Source organism: Epinephelus lanceolatus, chromosome 14 (assembly GCF_041903045.1).
Source record: "Epinephelus lanceolatus isolate andai-2023 chromosome 14, ASM4190304v1, whole genome shotgun sequence".
NCBI classification, from domain to species: Eukaryota; Metazoa; Chordata; class Actinopteri; order Perciformes; family Serranidae; genus Epinephelus; species Epinephelus lanceolatus.
The window spans coordinates 5,792,951-5,814,192 of NC_135747.1; the positions used below are offsets into that span (position 1 = coordinate 5,792,951).

At 42.3% G+C, this 21,242-nt stretch overlaps 1 pseudogene; it reads right to left on the minus strand.

The window, feature by feature from the left end:
- Nucleotides 1-7,373: 7,373 nt before the first annotated feature.
- Nucleotides 7,374-21,242, minus strand: part of LOC144466902 (uncharacterized) — a 100,020-nt pseudogene continuing 86,151 nt past the window's right edge.

Sequence of the window (21,242 nt, forward strand, 5' to 3'; positions counted from 1 at the left end):
TGGTGAGTATTTGCAGCTTTGCATTCATTATGGCAGCCAAATACAGTCGGCTTTCAGGGTGCTCCAAAGGCAGCTAGTTATTTCCCTTTCCTGTTAACACTGTCAACGTGTTGCTTCGCAGGCAGGGCTCTGAGTCTACGCGGCTTCTTGTCATTATTTTTGGGCCTTTACACAAGCTCTCAGGCTTCTTCCCCACCTGTGCCCAATGCAAAGGCTGTTAAATTGAAAACCACAGCTAGGAACAGTTCAGGGTGCCTTATTATCAGCCGCCAGCTGGCTCCATGGAGTGCCCACTTCACCTCGTAACACAGGCCTCATTCAGGTACAAATGTCCTGTAATGTGCCCCTCTCCACACACACACACATACTTCCACACCATCTGCTCTCAATTATGCTGATTTGTATCTTTTTAACAAGGAGGCTTAACCGGTAGTTTGACTCACATGCATGGCTAACAAGAGCAGAGGAAATGAGGTGTGTGTGTGTGTGTGTGTGTGTGTGTGTGTGTGTGTGTGTGTGCATGTGTGGCACGTGTTTATATGTGAAAAACTGGGAAGACAGAGGGAAGTATTTCCAAAGGAAGTCAGTCAGCTGCAAACTTCTGAAGAAATGCCACTTGCTCAGCTAGAGATGCATGTTGTTGTAAGGTCAATATAAAAGGCAGGAAAGTAGAGACATGACTCATTAAGCTGTAACTCTGAGTCTGAAAAATGGCAGAAGCTGACTCATTGTCGCACTTTTCTATTTATAAATCAGTGCACAGATGGCTAGTGTTATGAAAAGTTCCTCTGGTGGTAAAAAGCTACCTCTTACACTGCATTTACTCTGCAGGGCAATTCATCATTTTACGCACATTCTGAATCCCACATTAACATCAACTAAAAGATGAGGAGAAAAAGTTTGACAAACAAGGTTCAAATGTTGAAGAACCTATCAGATTCTCTACCCCAGTGGATATTTACCTCAGAGACAAAGCTAGAAGATGTTAAATACAGCCAAGTAATGTAAAATCTTTAAACTGAGTATTGCCAGTCTTGTCATTCTAAAGTTGTCAAATAATACTGCTTTGTCAGTGATTTCGGTGTCAGACATTGATGCCAAAGACCACCTTTCACAGTGGTATGATATGCTCCTGGGTGCCTTCAGCTTGCAACGCAGCCAGACGGCAACTGTCGCGGCAGTGTGATACAGCACAGGATGGCTTCAGTTTGAAAATGCTGCTTGTTACAACAAAATATAAGCAGCTGGAAACTCCCTGTAGGGTGGGTGGGGGGGGGCGGTGGATGGGTCCAACAAATCCCAGACTTTGACCCGTATGAATGTAGAGCCAAACCATGATGTAATTTTCTAAACCTAACCATATGCTTTTGGTGACCCCCCAGCACTGGTTGCGGCATCCCGGAAAGTCAACAGCAGATGCAGGAGGATACATAGTGCGTAATATGTAGATGTAAAAGTCCACTGACAAAGTGTCTATGTGACGAAGAAATGCACTCACTGGCCACTTTATCAGGTATACCTTGCAAGTACTAGGTTTGACCCCCTTTTGCCTTCAGAGCTTTTTCCTGGTGTGGATTCAATCAGGTGCTGGAAACATTCCTCAGAGTTTTGGTCCATATTGGCATAATAGCATCACACAGTTGCTGCAGATTTGTCGGCTGCTCATCCATGATGTGAATCCCTCCTTCCACCACATCCCAAAGGTGCTCTATTGAATTGAGATCTGGTGACTGTGGAAGCCATTGGGGTATACTGAACTCATTGTCATGTTCAAGAAACCAGTTTGAGATGATTTGAGCTATGTGACATGGCATATTATCCTGCTCATAGTAGCCATCAGAAGATGGGTACATTGTGGTCATAAAGGGATGGACACAGTCAGCAGCAATACTCAGATAGGCTGTGGCATTTAAATGATGCTTAGTTGGTACTAAAGGGCTCACATTGTGCCAAGAAAATATCCACAAATCATTACACCACCACCACTAGCCTGAATTGTTGATACAAGGCAGGATGGATCCATGCTTTCATGTTGTTTACGCCAAATTCCGACCCTACCATCTGAATGTTGCAGTAGAAATCAAGACTCATCAGACCAGGCAAGGTTTTCCGAGTCTTCTATTGTCCAATTTTGGTGAGCCCATGTAAATTGTAGCCTCAGTTTCCGATTCTTAGCTGACAGGAGTGGCACCCAGTGTGGTCTTCCCGCTGCTGTACCCCATCTGCTTCAAGGTTCAACATGTTGTTCTTTCAGAGATGGTCTTTTGCATGCCTTGGTTGTAAAGATTGGTTATTTGAGTTACTGCCGCCTTTGTGTCATCTTGAACCAGTCTGGCCATTCTCCTCTGACCTCTGGCATCAGTAAGGCATTTTCAGCCAGAGAACTGCCACTCACTGGACATTTTATGTTTTTAGGACCATCCTCTAGATATGATTGTGTGTGAAAATCCCAGTAGATCAGCAGTTTCTGAAATATTCAGACCAGCCTGTCTGCCACCAACAACCATGCCATGTTCAAAGTCACTTAAATCACCTGTCTTCATTCTGATGCTCAGTTTGAAATTCAGCAAGTTGCCTTGACCATGTCTACATTCCCTAAATGCACTGAGTTGCTGTCACATGATTGGCTGACCAGCTATTTGTGGTAACAAGTAGGTGTGCCTAATAAAGTGGTGGATGAGTGTAGTTTATTTAAACCAGTTTGAGGAATTGAATAGGGTTGCTGGCTTTTGTTGCCAGGTAAAATCTGACCAAACTACAACCACAAAGTATTTTTTACTGTTAGAATGTAATAACTAACAATGAATTTTTGTTGTTTTTGTTTTTAATTACTTTGACTGTTGCTTATTTAGTCACAACTATGTTAATCATCAAGAAATCCTTAACATTTCAAACTTAGCTTTCATTGTTTTAACAATGACAATAGAGACTTTCCTCTGGTATTTAGTTAAGAGCCTTTCCATTCGAATAACAGCTGTTGAATACACATTTTAATGTAAATCTCCACAAGCTGTCACAAGTAACATTGGTAATGGTAGTGAAATTTCAGGATTGTAGCATCAGTAGGATGACATGTTTATCCTTGACATTAAAATAAATACAAAGATTTGACCTCTAAAGAATGCCCAGACCTTTGATTACTTTTTTAATAATAGTGTCTATATGGAGGTTGAAAAAATGCTCTGAATCAATAAGATTTGTTTGGTATTTTATAGTCTGTCTGATAAAAAAGGACTCATCCCTGCATGCAATTCAAAGTGTTTTTGAAGGTCTTTGGTTTGCTGTTGAGTGCAAAGAGACATACTACACGGTTTCTTTTTACTCAAAGTGCAAGGCCAGTAAGACCCAACAGACAGTGAATGAATGCAGAGGGTTGTGTAGTCTACTGTCTTTTGTATAATCGTCCATATGCTCTGTGTGCATTTAGGCAGCTGGTTATGTGGTTGATGTTCATCTTTAACAATCACAAAAAAGAACCATGAATGGTTATTGAGAGGACTTTCCTCCTTTCTTTATAAAACACATTGTAACTACAATGTTTTATGATTTCCACACGCGTTTATGGCTCTCATTTAAATTTGATTGCTTTTCATGCTTACCTTCTTTCAGCTTTAGTCTAATTGAATTTACTTGTTAACAAGTATGTCTATATGTCCCTGCCATTAAAATGCTGTTGCAATGTGACACAGTAAATATGTGAACAAGAGCACATTAAGACCACTCATTAATTGGTAGAGAGAATTACAAGCTCTGAAATAGCTGGGTATACTTGCACTCTTAATGAATTTTGATAAAGACTATTACAGTATGGGGTTCTCACAGCATAGGCATTAGAGTAAGATTCAGAGTAAGGATATCTGAGCTGTCTATGAAAGCCATTATTGTAGTCACATCATCATTGACAGTGAAGTGGTCATGATCACAGAAAATAAGCAATGTCTCAAATCAAAGCTTTCTGGAATGAATGGACATAATGAGGCCTTCATTTAAAGCTACAATATGCATGTTTGTGCTTTGTCACTATTGTAATTCTTATTCTCGCATCTTGATTGAGCTGTTGACCTTCAGATGTCAACATCCATAAAGCATCCAGATGTGCTGGAAAAGCAGATGATGCAATCACAGGAAATCTACAATTTAAAAAAAAGCAATACTAACAAAGACTGTATTTGAGCAGATTTTCTGTTGTATGTTAAAGCGACACAATGTAGGATTGCTCTTTTTACCTCACGGGGTCCCCCTACAGACAAAAACGGTATTGTCTGTTACAACTGTCGCAAAAATCTTTCTGTGCATGCATTTGTTGACAAGCCAACGATATCCTGGTGAACTTCCTGAAGCTGGCCATGTAATGCGCGATCATCATGTCTTCAGAACAGGTAAAGTAGCCTTATAGCATTTTGTACATACATGATTAGGCCAAAACTCAGAAATGAGTTGCTCTCTGCATGTCAGGGCTGACCTCCTCTTCACAGCGCGCATGCGCGCACACACACACACACACACACACACACACACACACACACACGCAAACTCAGAGTGAAGTCAGACAACAGCAGAGAAACCGCAGTGCAAATGAAGGGAATATAACTTCAAGATTACTCTAGTTGATGACAACTAGGCTTGTTACTCTAAGTAAGTGCGATAAAACCTCTGCCAGCCAAGCCAATACTTTATCAATACATGTGATCAGCATGTAGAAAGCCATATTTCAATCTGCTCTGTCTGCAGTCTCTCATTCACCGCTATTATGATTTATGATCGCGGTCGACACAAGCACATCGCACTCTCGGTGCTAACAGCAAACTGTTAAAGACAAACTAAATGAAAGCTGTATGTGTGTAGGTTAATACATGGGCCTCTAGTTTCCCGTCGCAGCGCAGGGTGGCGCAGGGTGGCGAACCCTGCGCAGAGCTAGTTTCGAGCAGCGCAACCCGAGGCGCCCTCAGTTTGGTAGTGTGACAGGGGTGGTGAGAGGTGCGCTGAGATGGGTGTGGTGGCGCAGCGGGGGAGGTGTCGACAGATCCAGCTTGGCGCAGTGACAGTTTCGTGCCAAAAGGCTTCGCCGAAGGTGCGCTTAAAGCTCGCCAGCTGAAACCAGGTCTACTGTCAGCACAGGCGGAGCGCAGCTGGTGTAGCGGAAGTTTGGCTGACCGGCGGACAGTGCGCACACGTCACCAAAACCTCACAGGCAGGTTTCCAGAATGTCAGGCACATTAACAATGCAATAAATACCCACAAAAACACTATTCAATGCAACTATCTGCAATCAGCACATAAATGTATCTCTATATCGACTGTCCCGTCACATCTGATGTCAGATCAAAGGGGATTGGCACTGTTTGGCACGTTTGGCACGCGTAATGGAAACCCAACTTGATTTGATTAACACAGCTGCAAACTAATGAGTTCACATCCCTCTCAGCCAACCACAAACAGCCACAGCATCAGATAGGGAGTATATATTCAGCATCTGTCATCTTAGAAAAGTCAAAAGAAAAGAAACAGAGTGAGACTGCGAGAGATAAAGAGAGAGCGCGCGCGCGCATGAGAGAAATGCAACATTGATTTACAATTGTGGTGACCTCCTCCCAGGCTACCTTTGCATCATCAGCCCGTGGAGGTCTGCTCGCAGTTCCGTATATTCGGACACTGTGAGCTTGGACCTCCCGGACCAAAACATCAGTTTCCTCCTGGGAGAAGTTTGGCCGTCTGACGCTGCTGCTCTCTTCTGCCATGGCGAATTGAGTAAACTCTCATTACGCCTTCGTGCGGCGCATTTAAGGGCGAGGAGAGGGGCTCATTTGATTGGTGTGATGTGAATCGGCTGTGTAAAACCCACTCCACGCCTTCTCTTCTCCCTCTTTCCGACTTGCGCAGGTAGGAGGGCCCGAACCCCGAAACTGCATAGTGCCAGTGCAAGTGAAACAGATGCTCTCAAGCAATGATGGAGGTGTCATCCAACCTATTTTAAGTTGATGTACATGGCTCAAAAACTCCATTGTGTTGCTTTAACCAGTGTTATCTAGCTTTGCACTTTTCTTTTAATTGTGTTTGATTCATCCACCTCCCCTCCCGCCTGCCCTATAAGGACTTTCACACTCTTTATACCACAAGAGTTGCCAGCGGCATTACAAACTGCTGCCGGCGACTTTCAAAATGCCTGGTAATGTGCCCTTGTGCATCCATATCTAATGTGGACTTCCACTGACAAAACAGCAGTATTTGAAGAGTTTGGTTGTTGCCTGCTGCTTCAACAACTGCAATCACCTGGTGTGTATCAGACTGCTGTGAAAGGTGCTTATGTGTGTCGGTATCTAATGATGAGATCACAGACAAAGTAGCAGAATTGATGAGCTGGGAATGAACCAGGATTGTTTTTCTAAACCTAACAAAGTAGTTTTGTTACCTAAACCTGTGGTAGTTTTCGTGGCAAAACCTAAACATGTCCAAAAGTGATGCTGTACCTAGAGCATCATATTTAGAGGCGTAGGCCACTGACCGAGCTGCCGTATTTGACAAGTTGCGAGTGAGAACTTGTTGACAGAGTATAGATCTTGATCCTGCTCATACAGACAGTTTGTCACTTACTTCATTTCTTACCCAGAAATAATATAGTTGTAAAAGTAATGCTGAAACAACAGAAAAACAGTCTTTCACCAAGTAACTCTAATCCTCAGGAGGCCCAAAAATGTATTATGATACTTTCCCATTCCATTGGGTGCGACTCAACGAGAGCCATCATCGCTTTTTTCTGGACAAATCTCAGGTATTCTGCCAAGTATTGATGTTTTTAATCTCTTTGCATCTGTAGCTTCTTTTACTGTTCTCTGATGTGGTAAAAATCAAATTCATGTAAGAGGTTTAGTGGTGAGTTGTAACAAAGAGTCTGTGAGGGGAGTATTTTTGGTCAGATCACTGCTCCAACAGTGGAGAAAAATTAAAAAGGGACGTTGACAGGTTTCTGTGTTTTTTTTTAGCTGTTTATTGTGCAGAAATGAGTAAAACTTGGTCACTGAATCTACAGCAGCAAGTAAAGTGTCAAGCTTTGTTTGTGCCACATGGCTGTTGCGACTTTATCTGACCATTGACCTGAACAAACAGAGTGCAGCTGAGGTCAGTAAGCAGGGCTTGTTGCTCAAACATGATAAAATGTCAGGAAGGCAGCCATAACACACACCCTCACTTTCTCACTGTACTGCCCATTAAAACACCATAGTCACTCTCATCCACACACATTCGCATTACACTTTTATAGTTTTGTTCTGAGAATGTTATGTGTCTATCTCAAGCTTAGGTCCTCTACCTGAGGCCTAGGATTTTGAGGGTCCTGCGCAGTATTACCGAGGACTGCACTCCACTGGACAGAGACTTCAGATGTAGTAACTGGAATTTGCTGGAGCCACTCCCACTTTGGGGATCACAGCCCCGAGTGCTCCAAGTACCACTGGCACCACCATTGCCTTTACTCCCTACAACTTTTCTTATTCCTTTGTCAGCCCTTGGTATTTTTCGGCCTTCTCGTGTTCCTTCTTCCTGATGCTGCTGTGGCTCAGGATTGCTACATCTATCACCACTGCCTCCTTCTGTTATTTGTCGATCAACACGATGTGCGGTTGGTTAGCCATTACCAGTTTGTCAGTCTGGATCTAGAAGTCCCACAGGATCTTAGCTTGGTCATTCTTAACCACCTTAGGAGGTGTCTTCCATTGTAACCTTGGGACCTCCAGCCCATACTTAGTACAGATGTTCTGTACACGATGCCAGCCACTTGGTTATGGTGTTCCATGTATGCTCTTCCTGCCTGCATCTTACAACCGGCTATTATGTGCTAAACTGTCTCAGGAGTATCTTTGCACTGCCTGCACCTGGGGTCCTGTCTAGTGTGGTAGACTCTTCCTTCTATTGATCTTGTACTAAGTGCCTGTTCTTGTGCTGCCATGATTAGTGCTACTGTGCTGTCTTTCAGTCCAGTGTTTTCCAGCCACTGGTAGGATGTCTTAATGAAGGCCACTTATTCAATCTGTCGGTGGTACATGCCGTGCAGGGGCTTGTCCTTCTATGATGGTTCATCCTCCTTTCTTGTATTTTCAGGTTTCTGCTGCCTGAGGTATTCACTTAGCAGCTCATCTTTGGGGGCCATCTTCCTGATGTATTCCTGGACCTTGGTTGTTTCGTCCTGGACAGTGGCAGTGATGCTCACCAGTCCTCAGCCCCCCTTGCTACGCTTAGTGTATAGTCTCAGGGTGTTGGACTTGGGTTGAGAAGCTTCCCTGTTTTGATATCAGCAGCCTCTATCTCCTCCTTTGGCCAGCTTATTATACCAGCGGGGTATCTGATGACTGGCAGGGTGTACATGTTGATGGCTTGGACCTTTCTTTCCGTACAGCTGACTTTTCAGGACCTGCCTTACTCTGTGTAGGTATTTGGCTGTGGCTGACTTCATTCAGCCTCCTCATGATTCCCATTTGCCTGTGGGCCCCCGATGTATTTGTAGCTGTCCTGAACATCTGTAATGCTACCTTCTGGTAGTTCAACACCCTTGGTTCTGATCATCTTCCCTCTCTTGGACACCATCTGACCACACTTATCTAGTCCGAATGACATTCCGATGTCATTGCTGTAGATCCTGGAGAGGTGGATCAGTGAATTGATGTCTTGCTCACTCCTGGCATACAGCTTGATGTCATCCACGTAGAGGAGGTGATTGATGGTTACTCCTCTTCAGAGCCGGTATCCGTGGCCACTCTGTTTGATGAGTTGGCTGAGGGGGTCCAGGCCTATGCAGAACAGTGGCAGGGACAGTGCATCACCCTGGTATATGCCGCATTTGATGGTAACTTGTGCAGTTGGCTTTGAGTTGGCCTCCATATTTTTTCCATATTTTCCACAGCCCCATTGAGTTCTTAATGAAGGCTCTTAGTGTCCTGTTGATGTTGTACTTTTCCACACATTCCAGTATCCATGTGTATGGCATTGAGTCGTTGGCTTTCTTGTAGTTTAGGCTGACTGCTCTATGACCAGTAGCTGGTGCTTGGCTCCCCTTACTACCAATTCCTTTCAGGGCCTTGCTCATGTACTAGGCATGTGCCTATTCATCTGAGCTGCTGTGATACCTGACAGGAGCTTCCATGTGGTACAGGGGGTGCACCTGTCTGCGGATCCTTCATGATCAGGTTTATCTGTCCTTGGGTCAACTACTTTGGATCTTAGCATCGGTGTTATGTGATGCCTCCTTCTCCCATATGGTTTTCCAGTATTGTTTAGTTACAGCCCTGGGTGAATAAATTCTCGTGTTGTTACCTTGCCACTGAGAGTACGCTTTGATTGTTCGGTGGAGAGCATCCAGTCTCCAGTGTTTAAGGATCCCTTTCTTCCCGACATATTTTTGCATCTCTAAGAATTGACTAACCTCTCTCCATTTTGCCTTGATCTTGGCCTCCAGCCTCCTTCTCCATGGAGAGTAATGCTCTTTATGGCTCATGGTGTTCATCTTGTTGCCAAGCATCTCTAGGATCACTGTTGCTGTGGTGAATATCAGCTGATTCATCTCAGTTATGGTCCTAGTGGGGACAGTAGGTAGCAGTGCATTCACATCATCTAACAGTCTTTCAAGGGGTACTTTGTCATTCAGCCTTGGCAGTCTGCTTCGGGGGTGCTGGGATTCCAGCTTATTCATTATCCTCAATCTCAGGTTTTTCGCCCTTGCTGTACGGGAATCTGTGTCATAAGGGCTTGAGGCTTGGTACCCAGTCTTGAAGTGTGGATGGATGGTGGAACACTGGGCTAGGAGTTGTTTCTTTGTCCTCTGCATGTAGCCCCTCTTGCTGGAGATACTTGTATAATAGCATTCCAACAGTTCCATGTTCTCTGCTCTAGTCCATCTATGTCTTGTTCCAGTAACCCACTTGTCATCAGGTTGGCCTGTGGTTTCACTCATCCTGAGGTAGGCTAGCAGAATTATGGACCTTGCATAAAGGTCCAGAGTGGATATGTCTTACCTGCCCTGGCTCGGATTCGAATCCCAGTCTCCTGTGCCAAAGTCAGTAGCCTTAATGTGTTTAATAACAGGGTGGTGTAGTGACTTTACTCCTTAAGGAGGTGAGTTAATTGCTTTAGATGAGCTAGTGCTAGGTAGTCAAAATAGCTCCTGAGGATTGTCTCTGTTGTCTCCCTACATATACACCATTTCAACCATTACCATTCATATAAATGGGAGGGAAATCTACTTAGCACAGTCACTAATATAATAACTTCATGTTTTTTTTTACCATAACACCCATCCATCTATCCATACATCCATACATCCATTTTCAACTGCTTATTTGAGGCCAGGTCGTGGGGGCAGCAGGATGAGCAAAGTACTTAAGACACCCCTCTCCCCGGCAACGCTTTCCAGCTCCTCCTGGGGGATTCTGAGGCGTTCCCAGGCCAGACAAAATATGTAATCCCTCGATCCATCTCACACTCCATTGAAACCTCATTCGTAAACAAGAATTACTTGAACTCCTTTGCTTGGGGCAATAACCCACTCCCAACCCTGAAGGGGCAAGCCACCATTTAAAACATGTATTTGCACTATTGACACATCTCAACCATGTCTTACCTGTCACTCTGTAGTGGAGCAGTCTTTATACCAACAAGTGAATAATGTTAATCATGCAGCATGGGTTATAAGCTACGATAGCTCTTTCCATTTTTGGAGTCTTAGGCTCTCTGTTCCCTCACAGGTTGGTTAACTGTGCATATTCATTCCTATTGAACATGGGGAGTCCATTGAAATGAATTAAAATTAACTGCAAAATTTTGCTGTTTTAAAAGCTGGTGTGACCAGTCCTTTAGCCTAGGGGCCCTATTTAAATGGCACATGGTCAATAAGCAGCAAAGAGCTTGGTCTTGCACGATAAAGAGGAGGCAGGCCCCTTTTCATTTCCATGGAAGTTGCTAGGAGCTGCATTAAGCCAAAAAAGCTATATTTCAGTGACATAAAATTAATCGGATCCTCCACATTTTGGGGCTCATAGAGCAACTGCACAAGAGACTTAAAGCTGCAGAGGGCAGTTGAGTGTGGCCGAGCGCCTATCTTCTGGTTTAGCTCTCCGCTAATCTGAATGGGGATAAAATGATCGTGTGGTTCCTCTAGACTTTCTAAATGTTACCAGACCAAATGGATCAAAACAAACCACAAACAAGTCATTTTGTGGGTTTTTTGACCCCCAAACAATAAAGTATAAAAATTACTTTAAAGCCCAGCACTGTTCCTTGGGGCTTGTCTTGCATATACACACTGTGTCAGTGTGCAAAGTGCACCTGCTGTTTTGTTCATGTATCTTCAAGAAAACATCAACTTTTTTTTGAGTGGTTGGTTTAGTAGTGGTTGATCTGACCAAGCAAGTACTGACAATTGCCTCAAAGCCAGAGTACATTCAGTGTGATATGTTTGCGCTTTCTGTGAAGAGTGTTTGCATGATACATCACTTTAGAACAAGATGTATGAAGTATTGTAGAGTTTAAAAGTCTAAACAGTAGGGATGTCCCGATCCAGCTTTTTTACTTGCGATCCGATACCGATATTACAGCCTTGAGTTTTGGCCGATACCGATACTGATCCGATCCAAGCGCGTAGTCATGTCATGTCAGTCATGTTAGAAAAGGTTTGATCAAGCGATATTACTCTAACAAGAATAACTTAATCAGGTTAGTTAGAATGATCCACAACAGTTGGTATGAGAAACTGACCTGTTTATTGTGAACAGGGTTAAATAAACAAACTTTAAACTTGAACATTAACATTAGATAAAAAAATACAGCTGGTTTGCTTGGGCTGCTTTGGCCCCTTAATAAATAGAAAATAAATCAACACAAGAAATCTTTGCAATGTCTTAACATTGAAATTAAAATAGCAGCAAGACTTCACCCACTTGTGCTTTGGCCCCCTAATAAATAAAAAATAGATTAACACCACAAGACATTGTTGACATTTAACAAACAATGCAGCCTTTCCTTTTCAGTTATTTTTGTAGTGTCAGTGCCAGCCTGGTGCTGCTGTTTCCTGTGTGTCTGCATGCTGGCCTGGTGGATTGACAGTAAATGCTGGAGCAGATCACTGGAATGGACTGCTTGAAAAACTGGATCGGAGTTCTTGGATCTGCATTTTTCCATGCAGTCCGATCCGATGCTGATGCACGTTTTTTGCTAATATTGGCGGCCGATACTGATCCAAATATTGGATCGGGACATCCCTACTAAACAGTTTTTCTATAGAGTGGATCAGGTCTTTTTTCCCCCCAGTGTTTGAGTGGCCTATGATAGCAGTGCCTACATCAAGGTGTGATGATTTATTGCTGTGGAGCTGCAGGCTCTAACATGATGCATATGTTAATGTCATTTGCAGTGGACACTGGCCTTCAGACACCTCTCTACTCATTATAGCTTATCAAGTCAAGGTAATTTGGTGCCTATTGGCTGATTGATTGGGACATTTGTGCCTTCCAGTGCTTGTACTTTCAACTCTCTTTAGAGATGATGATAACCTGCTGGGACTGTTTTACCCCCCAACAAGCGCGCACACATACACACACACACACACACACACACACACACACACATTTGACATATCAACATAACCACTCCAAGCACACAAAGAAATAGCAATTATAATTTAGTCATTCACCCAGCCCCCTCCTTTTCCTTCCTTTAGCAAGCAGCAAGGTTGTTATCTATCCATCATACATCTATCTAATTGTGCTTGAGTGTTTCTGAGAAAGCTGTCACAATCTTGGTCTCTGCGGGATGTCATCTGTGCATCAATAACACGCACATCTGTTGATGTGCAAGCAGCCCTAAAGCAAGCAGACCAGACAAGAGTTGGTCTGGTTAATACTTTAGAGATGACGAAATTAGTCTTCTTTAAAGAATCAACCAGACTTTTTTGGAGTTTGGGTGACAACATTTTTGCAATTAAAACATCTATTTTTTTCCTAGCCTTTAACAGCATATCCAGGTTAGCAGTGAGCTTACACACTCAAAACTATTTTGTTGTTTTGAACCCTTTTTACAAGGACGTTGTAAAAGGATTCTTATTCAAATTCAATCAACCTGTTTGCCGCCAACAAAGATAAGGTCTGAGGGAAATGTGACATGTTATTGTATGTGTGCTGTAGCATGAGGACAGTGAGTACAGGACAGGTGACAGTGACAGGCATCTTACAGTATTACCCCGAGGGGGCTGGAGTAACAAACACATTATTGCAGAACAAGTATAGTCTGCTTATTGTGTGTGTGTGTGTGTGTGTGTGTGTGTGTGTGTGATGTAATTTTCTTGGCCCTGATAACATTGAAAAATGATGAATGGAAACATGCTCACCTTGTTATGTGTGGTGCTTACAGGGTTGATGAGAAGTGTGTACCTGGGATACGCATAGATGATTAAGTGATGAAAAACCACATGGGATCTTTAAGGCCCTGTCTATACCTATCCAGATATTTTTCTAAGCTTACATTTTTCCTCTCTGTTTTGTCCTCATCTACACTCAAATGGAGTTTTAGGCCATTGAAACAGAATGTTTTAAAAATGCCTTTTAAGGCAGTGCTTCCCAACTGGTCCAGCCGCAGGGTCCAGATTTCTCTTTAGTTATTAGTTCAAGGTCCACACAGTTTAATACATCCAGTGTCATACTTTCTTTGGCCATGTTGTCGAGCTAGTTTGCTGTCTCTATCAAGTATCTGTCTTGTTAGTCACTCACTCTACAGCAGGAAATGGCACTTTAAAATGAAAGCTCTGTGCCAAAAATTCAGTGTAGTTCAAAAATAAAGTGTGATTTTTACAAACTTGACAAGTTTGAGAGTAACTTGTGGGCCATTCAGAATGGACCTGAAGCTTCTTGGTAGTCTTGTCGCATTGTGGGTTTTGACTACCTGGCTTTATCTATATTTAATTATTTTTTACTCTAACTGGCACCATAATTTCCGAAAGGAACATCATGCTGTATTAAAGAGGACTTGAAACTAGTGACTGAAGCCATAAGAAAATGTGTACTGAGGTAATAAATCAAGTCAGAAGTGGGGTATTTATTGTGTACAATCAGACCTGCTGACCATTAGAAAGAATGCAGGTTTAAGGTACTTCCATATTGGCTTCACTTTTCAGACCAAGAGGCTATGTGCACTTATTTTATATATGGTATGGTATATTTATATATGGTCTATGGCCACTACCTCAACTGTCTCCTAGAAAAGGCAGCACATTGTTCACTGGAAAAATGTCAGTATACTCAATTTAGAGTCTTTTGAAACATTTAGAAAATAAGCAGCATATAGAAAAAATTATAGCACACAGATTTGGGAGTCAAATACAATCAATATGCAAATGTAATCCTCATCCACTTTATGGGTGATCAACTTTCTTCTGAAGTGAGCCCATGGTTGTTCAACAAAAGCTTCTTTTACTTCTAAAGCTGTTTCCACTTAACTGGCTGGCTGCAGTGAGTCAATGAGACTCAATGAGTGAGTTGATGGAATATTTATATTATTTATATATATTAAGTGTGTGCATTTAGTCCCTCTCAGGCAAGAGCAGGGGTTTGGTGTTGCTGTAGCCCTAGACTCACAAGTCAGTCTTTAGACGCTTTGCTTAACTAAAGACTGATGTCTTTCTCCCTGATTTTGTGTTTAGATGGGCGGATACAATTTCAGAGTTTAAAAAAACTCCCTACGTTGCAGAACCAATAGTAAATCTGCAGGGCGGTCCTTCGGTGGCTCGCTGAACTCTTGTGCTCATAAACATAGTCCCACTAGAAACACGTATAGCGATACAAAATGGCTCAGCCGTGCTCGCAGAAAACGCTGTCAAAGTTAGTGGATGTTTGTCGCATTTGCGGCAACACATTCTCGCCAACTAAAAGAAACAAACATAATCTTTTACAAGGCCATGACTCATCCGTCCGGCCGGACTATAGAGGGAATCGCCTTGTTGTTTACAAATACTTCCGGGTAGAAAACCAGCAGAGCTTTTAGCTATATATATATATATAGCCTATATATCACATTTTTCACATCACTGTATCACCGTTTGGACTAATCCGATGTTTGTAAAGTCTATAAACACAATGATTGAACAAACATTACTATTTCTGTGTGCACGTTTAGCTGGGCTAACCGTTAGCTGTTAGCCTTGTTAGCCGTTAGCGGTGTCTGTAATAGGTAACAACTCATTAAACGGTCCGTGAAAAAAATATCTTTTCCAGCGGATATCTTAGTTACAACATGATTGAGCTAGCAAAGCAGTTTTGTGTTGCTATGTGTGGTATTTATTCAGTTTTGGGAAATCACGATGTCTAGAAAGTATCAGTGGCTGCAGCTGACAGGGACAGCTAACAGCAGCAGCAAAGCTAACAGGACGTCATCTGTTAAAAGCCTCCCGTTGTCGGATATGACATGAAACTACTCCAGTTAGCTCAATAATGTTGTAACTAAGACATCCGCTGGAAAAAATATTGTCTTCACGGATGAGCACACGTTTGATAAAATGGAGTTAAATCTCTCGGCATCCATTTTCAAGCTCTCTGTGTGTTTGTTTCCTTGCGGACGAGAAAAGGAGGAGCGCACATTTCCGAGAAGGCGTGTCTTTTTCAAAAATGCAAGAGGTGTTGCTTTGTTGCCGGCCGTTTTCGCCGGTGTGTTAAACACACTTTAGAAAGGAGTGTCCCCAGACTATCAGAAGGCGGAGATCTCTGATTGTCTGGTGGCGAGACTACTGTAGCCCACAGGAACAATGCTTCGTAACACTTTTTTTTCTTTTTTTTTTTCTCCAAGTGAGGATTAGAATATGCTAGTCCATACCCATTGAGTGCACAGTTGCCCACGTACAGTTTCACATGGTGTGTGTTTGGGATACAGGTCATAGGAAATTGCAGATTAAATATTCAGCTGAACCCATTAAGAAGTAGTCTCGCCACCAGACAATCAGAGATCTCCGCCTTCTGATAGTCTGGGGACACTCCTTTTTAAAGTGTGTTTAACACACCGGAGAAAACGGCCAGCAACAAAACAACGCCTCTTGCATTTTTGAAAAGGACACGCCCTCCCGGAAATGTGCGCTCCCCCTTTTCTCGTCCGCAAGGAAACAAACACACAGAGAGCTTGAAAATGGATGCTGACAGATTAAACTCCGTTTTATAAAACGTGTGCTCAGTCCACAAGATTGTGGAAATGAAGAAGTTACAGCGACTTGAGCCATTTTGTACCGCTGCATGTGTTTTTAGTCGGACTATGTTTACGAGCACAAGAGTTCAGCGAGCCACCGAAGGACCGCCCTGCGGATTTACTATTGGTTCTGCAACGTAGGGAGTTTTTTTAAACTCTGAAATTGTATCCGCCCATCTAAACACAAAATCAGGGATAAAGTCATCAGTCTTTAGTTAAGCAAAGCGTCTAAAGACTGACTTGTGAGTCTAATTAAGAAGAGCAATGTATTCAGACAGAGTTTTTGTGAATTTGATAGTATGATTGCTCGGCTCCAACTGATGTCTGTTTGAGGTGGATACATATATCAACGAGCGTGCGCAGTAATGTGTGGGGTGAACGCATACAATTAAATTAAAAGCGACTTTGTAAAATAATATACTAATAGTGTAATTTTTGGAAAAAGTAGCTTTATCACCTTCTACCTATGCCAATCCTCAATGCCTATGTGCAGTTTCACATAGATTGACCACATCAGTGAGTAGAAAAATGTGGGACAGACAGAATGACTGACTGACAGAATGACACACTTAGTCATACCAAAAATTAGAAAAAAAAATCCAAAACATTGGGCCACAAGGGGAGCCACAGCGATCCATCGCATTTTAGCCATTTTTAAGCATTTTTCTGTTGTTATAGCGCCACCCAGTTGCCAATTAGAGTTAAATTTCTCCAGTCACCTTGAGGCGTCTTGTTCTACATATCTACCAAGTTTAGTAAAAATCGATATGGCGGTTAGGCCTAGATAAGAAATGAGCTCTCTAGCGCCCCCATTTTGTTTGATGGGGTCAATAATTGAGGGTTCCCCTCAGATTATGTGTGGTCATATGCCTACAAAGTTGCGTGGTGATCGGTGAAACCGTTGAAATGTTATACAACTTTATGTGATGAGCCACGCCCTCCGCAATATTCATTGCCTTATAGAAACTCAGTTTTAGTAAGTTTTCCAACTTGTGCCAAGAGGGAACTTTAGATATTGGTCCCTAGATTATGTTCATCGAGTTTCATGCAGATCAGTTAAACTTCCTAGGAAAAGATTGATTTTAAGTGTTTTTCAAAAAATTCAAAATGGCGGAAAATCTATATAACCAGTTATGGGTTCTTGAAGCATATTTGTTCCTCATGAGGAGAGGCATCTCTGTGCGAAGTTTCATGTCTCTACGACATTCGGGGCATGAGATATGCCCATTCAAAGTTTGCAATTTCAATTGGTTGCTATAGCGCCCCCCTTTGGCCAATTGATGTAATATTGCTTCAATCGCATCCTCCCATGACCCTCTACCACTGTGACACATTTCACATGGATTGACCAAGTCAGTGAGGAGAAAAACGTGGAACAGACACACACACACACAGACACACCCACAGACAGACAGAGTTTTCGTCATTAAGATATAGCTCAGATAATCCAATCAGAATTAATACATATTTTTAAACATTAGAAGATCCACTCATTACTAAAAAAGTATGTCATCCAAGAAAGACAATAAAAAGTAATGGAATGGTCAAAATTGTCATATTGAAATTTAGCGTGTCAGTTCTTTGGTTAATGTCAGGATCCTGATGAAATGATAACTCAGTTGTTCCAGTGGGATGACTGGGCAGTAGATCACATGTTTTGAACCTGTATCAGAGCCATTCAGCATAGGTTACCAAGGTAACTGGTTCTGGTTTAATTGGTCCAGCTTTGTTATACTGAAAAAGTTAAGGCCAAAGACAGTTGGTGAATCTCACTTTATGATTCGGACCAGAGATAGGTCAAGAAAATGGATGGTTTGTGCAGACAGTGAAATAAAAGGCAACTTTATGCTTTCATTTAAAGACTTATGTATCCTGGTTCTCTGAGGCTGGAGCATAATGACTAGAATTTAAATGAATAGTCTGAACAATGCTTGGCTGCTCAGTATGCTGTTATATAAATGACCTTTCTGTGGACCACATGTAATAAAGAAATTAAATTATCACAAGAATTTGGGCTCCATGGATCCACATCACACCACTGGTTACTAATGACCACAATCACCTAGAAACTGAAACATGTTTCTTAGCTCCACTTGATGCCTACAAAAGTGAAAGTTATATCTTAACCTTCTGGCATGCATTTTCACAAACACACACGCAAACAGTTGCACATGTAGAGATATAATATCAAGTTGTACTGTAATGTCTGAATTGCTTTTCAGACATTGGAGAAAAAAAGATTGCCTTTTGGCAACCCCTACTGAGATTTGAAGCGATACTGCAGACAGAAGCTGTGTAGAAAAAGGGGGGAGGGAAAAACAACAAAAAGAACCAACTCTTCATCACCTAAACATCTCTACAGCCTCACTTTCACCATCAACACCCCTACCCCTCTATTCTAGTAGACAAAAACAGAACAAAGAAGCAATTTCAAATGTAATTCTGCAACAACACCAATAAACCTCAACTCTATTCCCCTGAGACACAACTGTGTGCATCCTGCAGGCAGAGGAGGACTGTGGGGTTGTATTACTTGAAAGTCCAAAATGTGTTGACTTTGCTTTATTGAACATGAACCTTAAAGGGATGGTTTGGATTTTTTGAAGTGGGGTTGTATGGGATACCTATCCATAGTTGTCTGTCAGCGAGCCCCAGTTTGGAGAAGCTGCAGGAATGCCTACACAGAAGCTGTGCAACATACTGCTGTGGATGAGGGCAGCAGCAAATGTAAAAATGTATTTTAGCCAACTACAAAAGTCCCACTTAAAAAAATCTATATTATTTTAAGTGTACGATAAGTGGCACCTCAGCAGTGCCCAGGAGGTGAACTGGCACCTCTCCAGCCACCAGTCCATGCTCCATATTTGGTCCAGATGGGGACTCGAACAGGCAACCCACCGGTTCCCAACCCAAGTCCCTATGGACTGAGCTACTGCCACCCATTTTCTGGCCTGAAGTGCGGCCTACCTGGTTCTGAATGTGGGCTTTAGCAGGCAGCCGCTCTCTGCTCTTCGTGTTGCATTTTTGCGCTGATCCAGTTTGGCTTTTTACAGATGAAGCATTCAGTGTCAGGGGGACAGCAGGTGTGAAGCATCCATGTTTTTACAGACACGGATGTAAATTGTGAGAGAGCATACAGTCGCAAGGCAGTAATTTTAGTTTAAAAAACAGGACTGAGGTATGCTGCTAGTGTTTTTTATTTCCATGCTTTTTAGGGATAACCCTTTCATTTCCAGACAAATACAGTTCAACTACAGTATAGTATGCAAAGCTGTATCATTCACAGAGCCTGTTGTATGAACACCAATACACTGAGCAAAATAATCAAAAGATTAAACACAGGAACTTCAGAAGTCCCTAAAACTAATAAGTTATGACTAGTTTATCATGTCACAAAACAGTAGCTGCACTCACAATGCTTGCAGTTGTAGGAGTTGACACGTAATATCGGATTTTATTTAACTGTGGGCCTTAACCCAGGCATTGATCATTGGCCTGTTTCTGAAGACAACACTGGAAAGACCCTGTAAATACATTTTCTTAATGAGCTTCTCTCTCTGAGCAATGTGGTTCTACATGAACACAAAACATGCTGCCAAAGTGAAAACAGTTTTGGTTTCTTCACATTACAGATTTCTGTCTGTGATCTTTTCTCTGTGCTTTTCTCACTGGTTTGAGGTGGATGAGGCTCAGCTGGAAAATGTGATGTCACATACTTCAGTGTACCAATCAGAATTTGGCAATATTTGAATCTCATGACAGCTGTGGGGCAGTTAGCTCATACTGCCAGGAAGGTGCCATTGTCAATCAAACGACCCCAACACCATTCTAATCACGAAGATTAGAGATGATGCTGATGTAGAAAGCTAATGTGATAAAATTGCTGTTTTTCTGGAGAGTTTACGGGTGTTTTAACAGAATAACCTGTATTTGGTTTGGTTAGGCTGAACGCTGTCAATCAATCTCTGTTGGAGACCAAACAACCAGACAAAGACCTACATTTCTGAGCTGTGTTGTGAATGCAAAATGGACCAACCACAGGACTGCATGATAGGGGTACAGCTAGAAACTTCTGTAAAATCTGTGTAATCCATTTATTGATTTTTGCAAGGAAAAAAATCTCCTAAGTGATCAACAGGATCATGCAACATTATTTAGTAGCAAGTTCTTTCTCTCTGTGTGGTTGGTTTGGTCCCACACTTTAAGAACCATAAGACAGGGTAAGGAACAGTCTACTTTCTCATTTGGGGTATATAAAACACAACTTTGCATTCTGTGGTTTGTGTGTGCTGAACTCCAACAACCTACTACCACACATTACAGTAGAACACAAAACTTTTAATCCTCCAGTGGTTACTGATGACATCTGAGGTCAAGCTGCAGCTATGTGCACTATTAATAATTTCTCTGTAAGCTCTTTATGACCAGGATCAATAAACATACAACAAAATAAGTGTTGCATAACTAACTGTTAATCACAGAAATATGATTTTTCCACATGGGGTCCATGGTGCTGATGATGCAGAATGACAGTCACTAAAACTGTTGTTATGGAGGAGTCAACAATTTGACTACACTGAATGGTTCATCTGTAAAAAGCCAAACTGGATCAGCGCAAAAAATGCAACGGCATATAGCCTGATTGTTTCCATGCCCAGTGAACACTTCTCCACTGCATGCCCCTTAAAAGCAACAGTGATATGAAACAAAAAAACTAAAATCTAACCTCTACGTCATTGACTTTAAAGCCCCTGAAGTGTGGCTATGTATTGTATTAAATATTTCATGTTTATGACTAAATGAGCAGTAACCAAGACATTTCCAACAGTGCCATTGTTGACAACACAACCAAACTGATTCATATTGAGATAACATGGCGGCACACATGGAAGCAGCAGCTCCTCTTTAATACTGTTTGTGTCATTTTTACTAATGCTAATGCTTTTGGACTGGAGTGTTGAGGCTTTTAGCCCATGAATGCCACGGGGCCAATCAGGGATCTGCACTGTACAATGTAAGCAGCCAATCAAGGGCAGCGT